The sequence below is a fragment of the Solenopsis invicta genome, chromosome 5 (assembly GCF_016802725.1).
Source record: "Solenopsis invicta isolate M01_SB chromosome 5, UNIL_Sinv_3.0, whole genome shotgun sequence".
NCBI lineage: Eukaryota > Metazoa > Arthropoda > Insecta > Hymenoptera > Formicidae > Solenopsis > Solenopsis invicta.
This window is the reverse complement of record NC_052668.1, coordinates 21,596,066-21,606,541: the sequence shown is the minus strand read 5'-3', so window position 1 is coordinate 21,606,541 and position 10,476 is coordinate 21,596,066. Positions and strand designations below refer to the sequence as shown.

The 10,476-nt window shown below is 39.3% G+C and overlaps 1 protein-coding gene across 2 annotated transcripts in view; it reads right to left on the bottom strand.

Moving 5' to 3' along the window:
* Positions 1-10,476, bottom strand: part of LOC105195149 — a 32,995-nt gene that overhangs the window by 17,706 nt on the left and 4,813 nt on the right. The window contains exons 1-2 of one of the 2 annotated variants that reach the window (XM_039449988.1): positions 6,866-8,699; positions 6,539-6,740 (exon numbers count right to left, since the gene is read on the bottom strand). The exons of the other annotated variant lie outside the window; for it this stretch is intronic. The gene's annotated coding sequence lies outside the window, so the exon portion shown is untranslated. Of the gene's footprint in view, positions 1-6,538; positions 6,741-6,865; positions 8,700-10,476 lie in introns of those variants that run through there. 2 annotated transcript variants of the gene reach the window in all.

The window sequence follows — 10,476 nt, the reverse complement described above, 5'->3', positions numbered from 1 at the left end:
GGAAAATTGGGAATGTTTGTCAAAGCGAACATTAATTCGGCAGGCAGAGCATAATGATTTCGACCGATCTGAAGGGAGACGGTAGAGTTGGGCCGGCTAACGAGCACTTCGTACCGCTGGAAGACGCACGCAAAACTTGACAAACGAGACATGGTGAACGAGACACCCTCGCTCGCGCGCGATGGACATGCGGTCTCGAAAAAGGGAGACGCGGGATATCGGACGAGAGGAAGGGGACATGGTGGACACCCTCTCATGACTCATATTATACGTCCACCCCACGTATTCGGGGAATTCGGAGGATAGTACGAATATGCATTTCAGAATGCGCGGTGTAATTACTAATTCAGGATGACAGCCTTGTATCGCGAATGTAAGTGGACGGTACACGGTCAGTGAACCCTGAACGATATTCTGCCATTGTGTCCGGCCGTGCGTGATACACGCGTGAGAAAGATCGCGTGAGCGGTGCGTGCACAAGTTCGAAAACATTTCAACGCAATGATTCTTATGCTTAGGCTCCCTGTTATCGCGATTGCCGATGTTGCGAAGGGAAAGAAAATTGCTGCAGAAGTTTGTCGACTATCTACTGCGATTCAGGGATTCGTATTTGACGCTTATTATAAACATGATTTTATTTTATTTTATTAAGTATCATGTTTTTAATATTTATTAAATAGTGCAAACTATAAAACAAATTAATTAATAATTTTACAATGTTGGTCCGGCCTTTTATTTGTCCGTTCGTCTGCAAGATTTCTCAGAAACAGTTTAACTTTTTCAAATTTTGCTTTCGATCAATAAATACTGAAGAATCTTATAGCTTCATCGAAACAAAACATGCGTCAAATCACATAAATAGCTCAAAGATCAAAGTCAATAAAAATTTTTTAATAGAGTTTTTCCAATTATTAAAGTTCGCTATACTATTTTCTGCATTCGTTGCAAATGGTTCATTGTATAATATGATTGGAGAGACTAATAATAATAAAGGTATGTTAATTAGAATAATTATATCAAAGTCCACTGATAAGGTGTTTTCAAATATCTGCGAATATTTGCGCGAAGAACTTTTGCGTGATCTATGCTTTTAACATCCGGGATTTTATGAAATATCAGAATGACGAATGCAATTAACACTTCGTGAAGTTCTCACCCGTAGGATACACAGGTCCTCGTGTTTCAAACGTCTTCGTTTCATGACCGATGAGCCGTAGAAATTGCTCCCGTGTTGAAATGTGATACTCCAAAAAGCACACGTGTCGAATCACGGGTAGCCTTGTCACACATTTCTCGCGACTGCAAAAACTTCGCGACACTTCGTAAAATTCAAAAGATGGCACAGTCCACGACAGGGCAACCGCCTCGCCTTCTGGCCGTTATTGGCACGTGGCGTCACCGAGGGTGAGTGAACTGCGTGAACCTCGGATGCCGTTGGTCAGCCTCACCCTCTTCGGCGGAGATATTTCCATTTTCGCGTCGTCGCCGAGCTCTCTCTTTCGCGAGAATGAAGAGATCGAAGTCGCCGTTCGAAATTTCCTCATTCGGTATTGAACTTCGTCGGATCGATGAGATTCGCAAAGAGATGAGAAATTCGTGATAACGGAACTGACGACAAGATAATGTTAAAACACGAGAGCACAAAGAAGAAACGAAGAAAAAATGACAATTTGAAATGTGGCTTCTAATCGAGAGATCAGGTATTCGCGTGCCTGACCTCTGAGGCCCTCGTCAGCTTTGAATTCTACCACGTTACTGTTAGGTATAGGCACGGTGGCCTACGAAGGGTCCGTCACTGTTTTCATGTCCCTACTACCTTCGGAGACCGCGATACAAATCTCCCCACCCCGCTCCATCATCCCCGTATTTTGCTTCATTCTGCGGATAAATAATTTCCGGATTTAGTCCTGAGTGTGACGAACGCGTTCACGTGGAAGTGATATTTAAAAAAAATTCAATTTTGCGTCATTTTTACCTTTTGCGCGATATCAACGAGCTTTAAATAATTTTGTCACACTTAATCGTAATATTTATATGCGCGCGCCCGTACGCGACCGACTAGATAAATATATTTAATCATAATATATTTAATCATTGGGCAAAATTATATGCCTAATAAAATTTTCATAAGTTTTATACCTTCCGTCTGTACGCTTTTGAGCTACGTTGATTATTATTCAATAATAAAAATTTTATGACAAAACTGATAAATGTAATATGACATAATTAAATTGACAATCAATTTAATATTACTAGTTATTAAAGATATTAAAGTAATATACGACAATATTTACATCGTAAATCGTATATTAAAGTACTATATGGTATCTTGAATTATTATACGAGATTTTTGTATACTGTAATATTTTCTTTTATAGAAAATCGAAAGTTGTTTTCCTGAGAATTTAGTTGGGCGCAATTTTCCTCGTGACACTTAAATATCTGACATTTAATTTAATAACTTCGTGTTGCGTAGGTGTTATGAAATAGGTAAGTTTACTTTCATCGGAACGTATTAAACTTCGCTAAATCGAACGAGTAGAGATTGCGAAGCTTGTACAGACGTTTCGTGATAAAAGATTTATCATCGGTAAGAAATTATATCGCCATATAGCACATCAGATAAATACGGAGATTTTTACGCTTTGATAAAGATTCGTGCTAATAATATATAATATAATACTATATTTAACGCACGTTTTATCGTCTCTTACTATTATTAGAAATTTGTAATAAAAATTCTTTGTGATATTGGATGTAGAGATAAAACCGATAATAAATCACGTTCTCACATCACATTTTAAATGGAGATGTTTCTTTTGCTGACGCAGAGATGTGCAAGCAGAAATATGTTCCTTCCGGTTCTATCCGGCGCGTGTATCGTCTTACAACTTGCATGTAAGAAGAATTGCTTATTGATGCCGAATGAGAGATGTGCTATTCGTAAACCGAAGATACTTTGTTTTAACAGGTGATTTGAGAACGTAATTTAGCAATAATTCAAGCGATTGTTAGTTCAATTAACAATTGAAGTTAATATACAATAGTAGATTAAAAAATGTTCGAGAACAATTCAAATTATATATTTATAATATATATTCTTATCACATAACTCTCTAAATTAAATGATTTGCTAAGTTCGTAATTTTGTATATAACTAAAATTTGTTTTTGTATTTTTAATATTGGTGTAAACTGCATAATTTTTAAAATTTATTCTACTTGAAAGATATTGATAATTTCTGTTATACTATTATATTTTCTCTTTTTTATTACAATTTTATTATAATTACATGTAAATATGCTTAATTGCTTATACTAGTTAGTTATTATTTTTGGCAATTATACTATAAAATGCAACTTTTTTAGAAAATACGTTTTAAATATTTAAAAAGCAACGATTACCTCACAAAGTTGTTTTTCGCTCTCGGTTCGTCTAAAAAGAACAGCGGTTATTATTCGCAGTGTGTGCATGTGCGCGTGTCGACGGAAATTGGATTATGCGAGGGTTGTACAGCAATTGCTGACGCACGTCATAGCGAGAGATAGGTATAGAGGTAGAGAACGGGACAGACCGAGGGTTCCGCGAAACCCGCGTGTTTCTCTATGCAACCTTTGACAGATTTTCCAAAAATACGCGTAAATACGCCCGTATGTTCGCGCAAGGGCAGGAAGCTCCGACATTGTGGAAACTCACTGTCGAAATCGGATGAATGATAGAGAGGGGTGGTGATCCGATCCGGCGGGGTAGTTCGCCGTTTGCGAAAGGGTGTTGGCGAAAAACACATGCCAGAAGCGCGAACAGAGAGATGGATAGTATCGTTATTTATTACGGGCTCCGGGATAGGATTTTTCTAAGCGTCAAGAGAGAGAGAGAATTAAGATGAAACGAGACTTATTGTAATATTGTTACACCTCGTTCGTCAGATTTTCTTTGACTCGTGTGGGTGGCGCGCGCGAACGTGTGGGTGTTGAACGACAAACAACGTTGCACCCCCGCGAAATAATAGATGAACGTCAAGGGTATTTTCGTAGGGCGCTTTCGTTATAGCTTGACCGACAAAATTCATCGGCGGGTTAATAATTCTAATAAAGTACGAAGTGACTTGACGCGCGCAATTCGAGCGAGTAACGACACGTCGCGTTACCAATTTGTATTAAAATAAAAGAGGTAAAGAATCTTATACATTGAAATATGTCAAACTCGCTATTACCGTGTGTCACGGTCTGACATTTATCGCTCCATTTTTAAACCATAAAATTTAATGATCATCAATATATTACATAAATATACAGTATCGGTAAACACAATTCTTTTACGATAATATGCGTTGCTGATTTAATTGTGATTTGCGAGAAACTAAATGTCAGCATCTTTTTGATACGTGTCATATTTAAAACAGAATAATAATCTCTAATACATTTCAACCTTACATCTTCCAAAATTTGATTTGTACCATTTCAAAGGGAGATAATTAACTCATACGACAAAAAGTTGTCCGATGTCATTTGTATAAAGCCTGATTAAAACAAGCGTGAAAGCAGGTCGACGAAAGCAAGCGAGAGACGGCAAATCAATCGAACCTAAGGCGAAGCAATAAAAGCCCGGGGACATCAAACGGATCCAGATAGAGAGCGAGAAAGAGAGAGATAGAGAGAGAGAAAGAGAACAGAATCAATAGCGGGTATGGACAGTGAATTATGAAAGCATCGTGGCTCTCTTTCGCAAAAAAGTCGAAAGAAAAGCTCGCGCGAACTTTTCGCGTCGATTGGCCCGGTGCTCGAGCGGGCACGCATGTCCTTATATGCGGTGCGTGTGCGTGCGTGCCGCGTGGGCGTGTGCGGATACACGCGGCTCCTGCGTTTATGTGTGATTTCAGTAGAGGCCTATTGATCGAGCGGCGAACTTCGGCGGTTCGCACACGCGCATAAGTCTTCCCGTAAACAAGACAAATATCATCGCGCCAGTCCCTGAAAATCCACCCGCCCATCCACCCGCGCACCTACCCTTCGACGTCCTGAAACGTGCGTTTGACGCGATTCGTCGCTGGTCTCTCTCTCTCTCTTTCTCTCGAGCCTCGAACGGATCGACTTTGGCTGCCGCCGAAATGTCAATGTAAACGATTACGGAGGATTTGATGCCATAAAATAAAATATATGGCCTTCGCTTTTAGTAGTTTTCTAACTGCGATTCTTATACAAATGAATAAATGATAACTTTCACATTGGATTGAAAAGTTTAGTGTATCAAGAGAATTCGCACACAAATTATGTTCAAAATCCATTTTATTTATATCCTTGACTTTTCTTCTCGTATAAGAAACTGTTATATCACGATATAATTTATGTTCAAGCGGCAAAATGTAATATTGATAAATTATATGTGTATGCTGTAGTGAAATTATAAATAATTTTTCATAAATTTCAACGATTTTATATCTCACGTTCTTTATCTAAATATTTTTATACATTATTCACAAACACATAGCAGCGTTTGAATTAAGAACAAAATTTTTTTTTTATATATTAACTTCCGTTTATATATTAACAATCGTTGAATATAGACATAAATATAAATTCGTGATTTTGTAAAACAGATTTCTCATCGATCAAAATATATTTAAGCTTATACGTGTAAGATAAGAAAATCACAAAGAGCAAACCGTCTTAAATTGCAGAGTGTATCGAGGAGCTAAGCGTGGCGGTTAGCTCACTCGGCGGGAGCTCGCACACGAATCTGTTACACGGTATGGTAAAAGGTGTGATTCGCATAAAGGTGGGGATCGCGGAAGGTTGGATCTGCGCAATGCGTGTCGCCGGATGAACCACGTGGAGTATTCACATGCAAAAGACGTCGCGGCGAGGAATACACTCGGTCGGTCGGTCGGTCGGCACTCTTAGTTCACCCCGAAAGGGGAGCGGTGCAGTGTCGTTTTGCGCATTCGACAGATCGGAGGACCTGTTCCGAAGAATCTGGAAATACGGGAACGTTGAGTTTAAGTCTCGCGTCGGTCAGTAACGAGGCGATCCGATCGAGCGCAAAAATCCTTTTCCAGAGTAAAGAGGAATTTTATCGTGTCACCTTGTTTTATCGCATCACCTTGTTTTTATCGCGCCGCCTTTCCCGATTATAGTAATTCTACGCGTGACGGACGACTAAACTTTTTAAATTGCCAATAGATTACCGCGCGCGCCGTAGCGATAGAATCTATCATTTGAGTGTTGAACGGTTCCGGGAGAAACGTTCAATTAGATAAAAATCTCAACGTTTACACGAAGAGATTTAGATCTTTCAGATTACTATTTGATTTTCGAATATTTTTCGACCGAATAATTTTTTTGAACAGTTTGACTTTAACATTTTTTGGCAAAGGGCTGCTTCGTTTATTTACGAGCGTCAGTGAGCGCGGCAAGAACTAAAATCAGCGAAACTGTATCCGGTCTTTTGACGTACATACATACGTGGCGTCGCGAAACAGCTGAACGTAATCGTTGATATGATAATTCCGATGATTGCCACGACGAAAGATTGCACTCACCCTGATCAGCAGCGCGATGCGTGGACGTAAAACCATCCCAGAAAATCACGGCTCGTCGACGATCCCTCGTTATTATCCATTTGTTAAGCACCGACGAGGCGTCTGGACGTGCGTGCCGGCGGTAACGCGACGATAACACCACTTTGTTCACCGCGCACTGGAAAGCTGTGAGGAGGAGGGTGGAATAATGGCAGATCGCGCGCTGTGCCGATGGCGAGGTGACGATAATTAAGGAGCAAAACGGAAAAAAGAAGAAGAAAGATATATCATGGCGGCGCGCGACGATACGGGGTAGAAGAAGAATCGCCCGCGGCCTCGGCTACTTACTATTGTTTTGACCATCGTGCCACGATGGCGGCCATACTTGATATGAGAAAGTATCCCCCACATTGTCCGCGACCATCCACTAATTCCCCCATACACCCCCGCGCTGATTCAACCCTCCAGCCCGCCGTAGCCGCCGCACCCCCGTCTCCGCGTTCCACAATTCAACGTCCTTCCCTCACGGAGTTACCCCTCTGCTTGCCTGCCTGCCCGCCACCCCCGCGTTTCCTTTCAAAGTCAGGGCCGACGCCTTTCTACGAACGGATAGGCTCCCTTCTTTCTCGTTTCACCGACTCTCAAATTTTCTCTTACTTCGTACATATATTCGTTGTCGAACAATATGATCTTCTCCCTCACTTTGCAAAATATTTTCAGGAAGAAATTTCGAAATAAATGAGAAATTGGAAAATAATTAATGTTTCTTTAGCGGACAAGACAAATGTATTTTCCAGCAAGAAAATATCTTTCTATTGTTCCCATCAAAAATTGTAGGCTTTCCAATTGACTAAGATGATATTAAAATGTATTACAAATCGATTTGGTATGCATGAGAAATATTTTATGTATGAAGAGAAGAAAAGCAGAAGCAAACGAGAATATAATACAGCTACACATTACGTATGAGACACGCTCCATCTTATCTCCGCGGCACATGTGTTATATCTCGTGTAGAGGAAAGTAACAAAAGTCATTAGTGGTAAAAAAAAGCTCGGGGACTTGGATAACGGCCAGCCATCACTGTCGCGGAGCTCCTTCGTCAAGGCACTTCCTCCTCTTCCGAAGTTACGCACCTGCACACACGTGTGCTGAAAAAAACACGCGCGCGCACACGCACGCACACGCACACAGCCGTAAGAAACATCGTCCTCGCGACCCAGCACGAGCAGTCTTTTACCCCAGTTCACAGTTCCCCTCGGGTAACACTGAGGTCTTTTGAGGGGACGGAAGGGCGGGGGTGTCGGAGCGAAAGGGAAAGGGGATTTGCGGGGCGGAGAGGCGGGAGAGGAGAGGAAACGGCGACGAAGAGGAGAGAAAGGCAGAAAAGGGGGATGAAAGGAAAGAGAGGCGGGTGTGTGGGGTGGCACTTTTACTGGTCACTTGGAATTCGCTGCTCCCACCACCGATGGCATTAGAATCCCCTTCCCTCTCGTCCGCGCTTTCACCCTCTACCCCGTGTCCCCCTTTCGACCGTGGTTCTGGTCCCGTGTCACCCCGCCTAGAGGCTCCAACTGTCCACCCTCGCGCGGCAAATTAGTTTAGCCTCACGAACAAGTTCGAGCCAGCCCGAACCTCCTCTCAGGACCTTCCTCCACAAAGAAAACGACACACAGGCTCTTCCTTAAAACGTCCGAGCCTACGGAAAAGTGGCTTTTTCCCGTGACGGACCGCTCTCGATATCGATTATCGCGTATCGTTTGCGCCTGAATTCCGCTTCGAACGAAATTGTATTATTTATTATTGATAATTTCATTTTTATTGAATAAAATTGCTGATACGAATGTGGGCAATCAAATACGCATGTAAACATAAATTTAATGATCTAAAGAAATAGGAAGAGGTTCCAAAGTTTTTAGTTTGAAGCCTCTTCCTATTACTTTATATCATTAAGTTTACGTTTACATTTATATTCGAATTTCTTTAGTTAAAAAATGTTTTGTCAGCCAGAAGCGAGCCGACTAGCAAATATGTGCAATGATAATAATAAAAGAATTAAAAGATACATAAAGAACGGTAGTGGAATTATAAATGACGTAAAGCAGGACACCGATAATACCTTTGTACGATGTGGATCAAAAACCACTATACCTTCGTTCAAGAATGCATAATTTAAGAGACAAATTGAGGCAGTTGGGCGCAAACGTCCATGCGTACGGGGGGCGTTCCGCATCTGCGGTCACGCACTTGTCACGCGATTCTACATACAGTATTGATAACGATAATGAAGCTGGTGGTTTGCATCGGTTCCTGCAAATTAATGGCATTACGCGACCACTACCGGGACCTAGCCCGATAATTTTCATGAGGTATCTGAGTGATAATCCATGAGGGCCTATGCCGGTGCATGTATTCCCATCAACTATCGTTTCCCTTTAAAATGCAACAGAATTGTATCTAACGATTAGATTAATTCATTTGGCATCTATAAGTAAAAGCACCAACTGTTCGTATAGTGCTCATATAATTAATTGCATTAATGGAAAGACTCTACATTTAATTTTAATTAGATCTTTATTTGAAAGCTTGGTGATGCAAGAAGTTACTTATGGTTTTTAGTATTATATTGCGATACGGAAAAAATACGATTTTTTTAAGTATTTAAAGTTTAGCTAGATACAGAGTTAAAAATAATGTTGTTGGTCAATCAAAATAATTATTTAGGACGCTTTAACATGATGAGCAATGCTGCAAAAAAATGTTGACATTGCAGCAACTACTTTGAGTGTTCTACATAATTATTTTGATGATTAAAATTATTTTTAAGTCTGTATTTAGCTAAATTTTTAGAGACTTAATAAAACCATTCTTTTTGTGTATATTTTAAATATTTAATTAAAATAGTTGTAAAAATTTTGTCATAATTGTACTTTTATTAAGAATTAATTTTTTCTATCAGAATTTAAGATATTATATGTCACGTAAGTTAAAAAAAATTCCCTCATGTGAAGTTTGGTAGAGACGCACGAGTGAGGAGACCTTTCATAGTTTTTGCTTCCTTCGGATGATCGAATTATGCGGTAAAAAAGTGGACGAGTAGCCGTGTCGCATGACTACGTGTCATACGGATGATTGCGGAATAAGCGGCTGTCCGTGGAAAAAATAAGGGCTCCCTCCCTTCGAAATGCAATATGGCAAGAATGCAAAAACTGGATTTCGAAAATCCAAGAATTCACGTTTGATTTTAAAAGGAAGAAAAAGAATGTATAAATTTCAACTTTTTTAACGTTACACTTCGACTTTTCTTTTAATTTCTTTTAAATTGTGTTATTACTTTACGCAGTAATCAAAGAATGGAAATAAGTAACAAGTAACGCCGTTACTCATTAATACCATTGCTCTTTTATAATAACGATTTGATAATGACGTTACATTTTTTTATACACTGAGAAAAAGAAGTTGTTATATTGATTCAATTTCTTTAATTCAAGTATTTATGTATTTAACTCAAATACATTAAAATATTTGAATTTTAATTTAAACATTTTTATATTTAATTTGAACTTCGATTTAGTTAGCTTAAATACATAAATACTTGAAATGAAGAAATTTAAGCAACTTAAAAATTTTAATCAAGTTAACTTTTTTCTCAGTGTAATAGTAATGGTAAGACCAGGGTTGGAATAAGTCACTTTTGACAATCACTTATTAACATTATTTAGTGTTACTCATTAAAAAATATTAATTTGTAACTTTATTCGTTACAAAGCAAATTACTTTTTTCAACGAGTAACGCACAACAACAAGTGTTTATCAAAAATGACTATTCCAATTTTGGTGTTACAATTAATTATCGTTATAAAAAATTATAACTATCAAATCGTTATTATAAAAAGATAAAAATCGCGATGATTCATTACTTGTAACTCATTTCCCATCCCTGGCAGTATTTATCACGC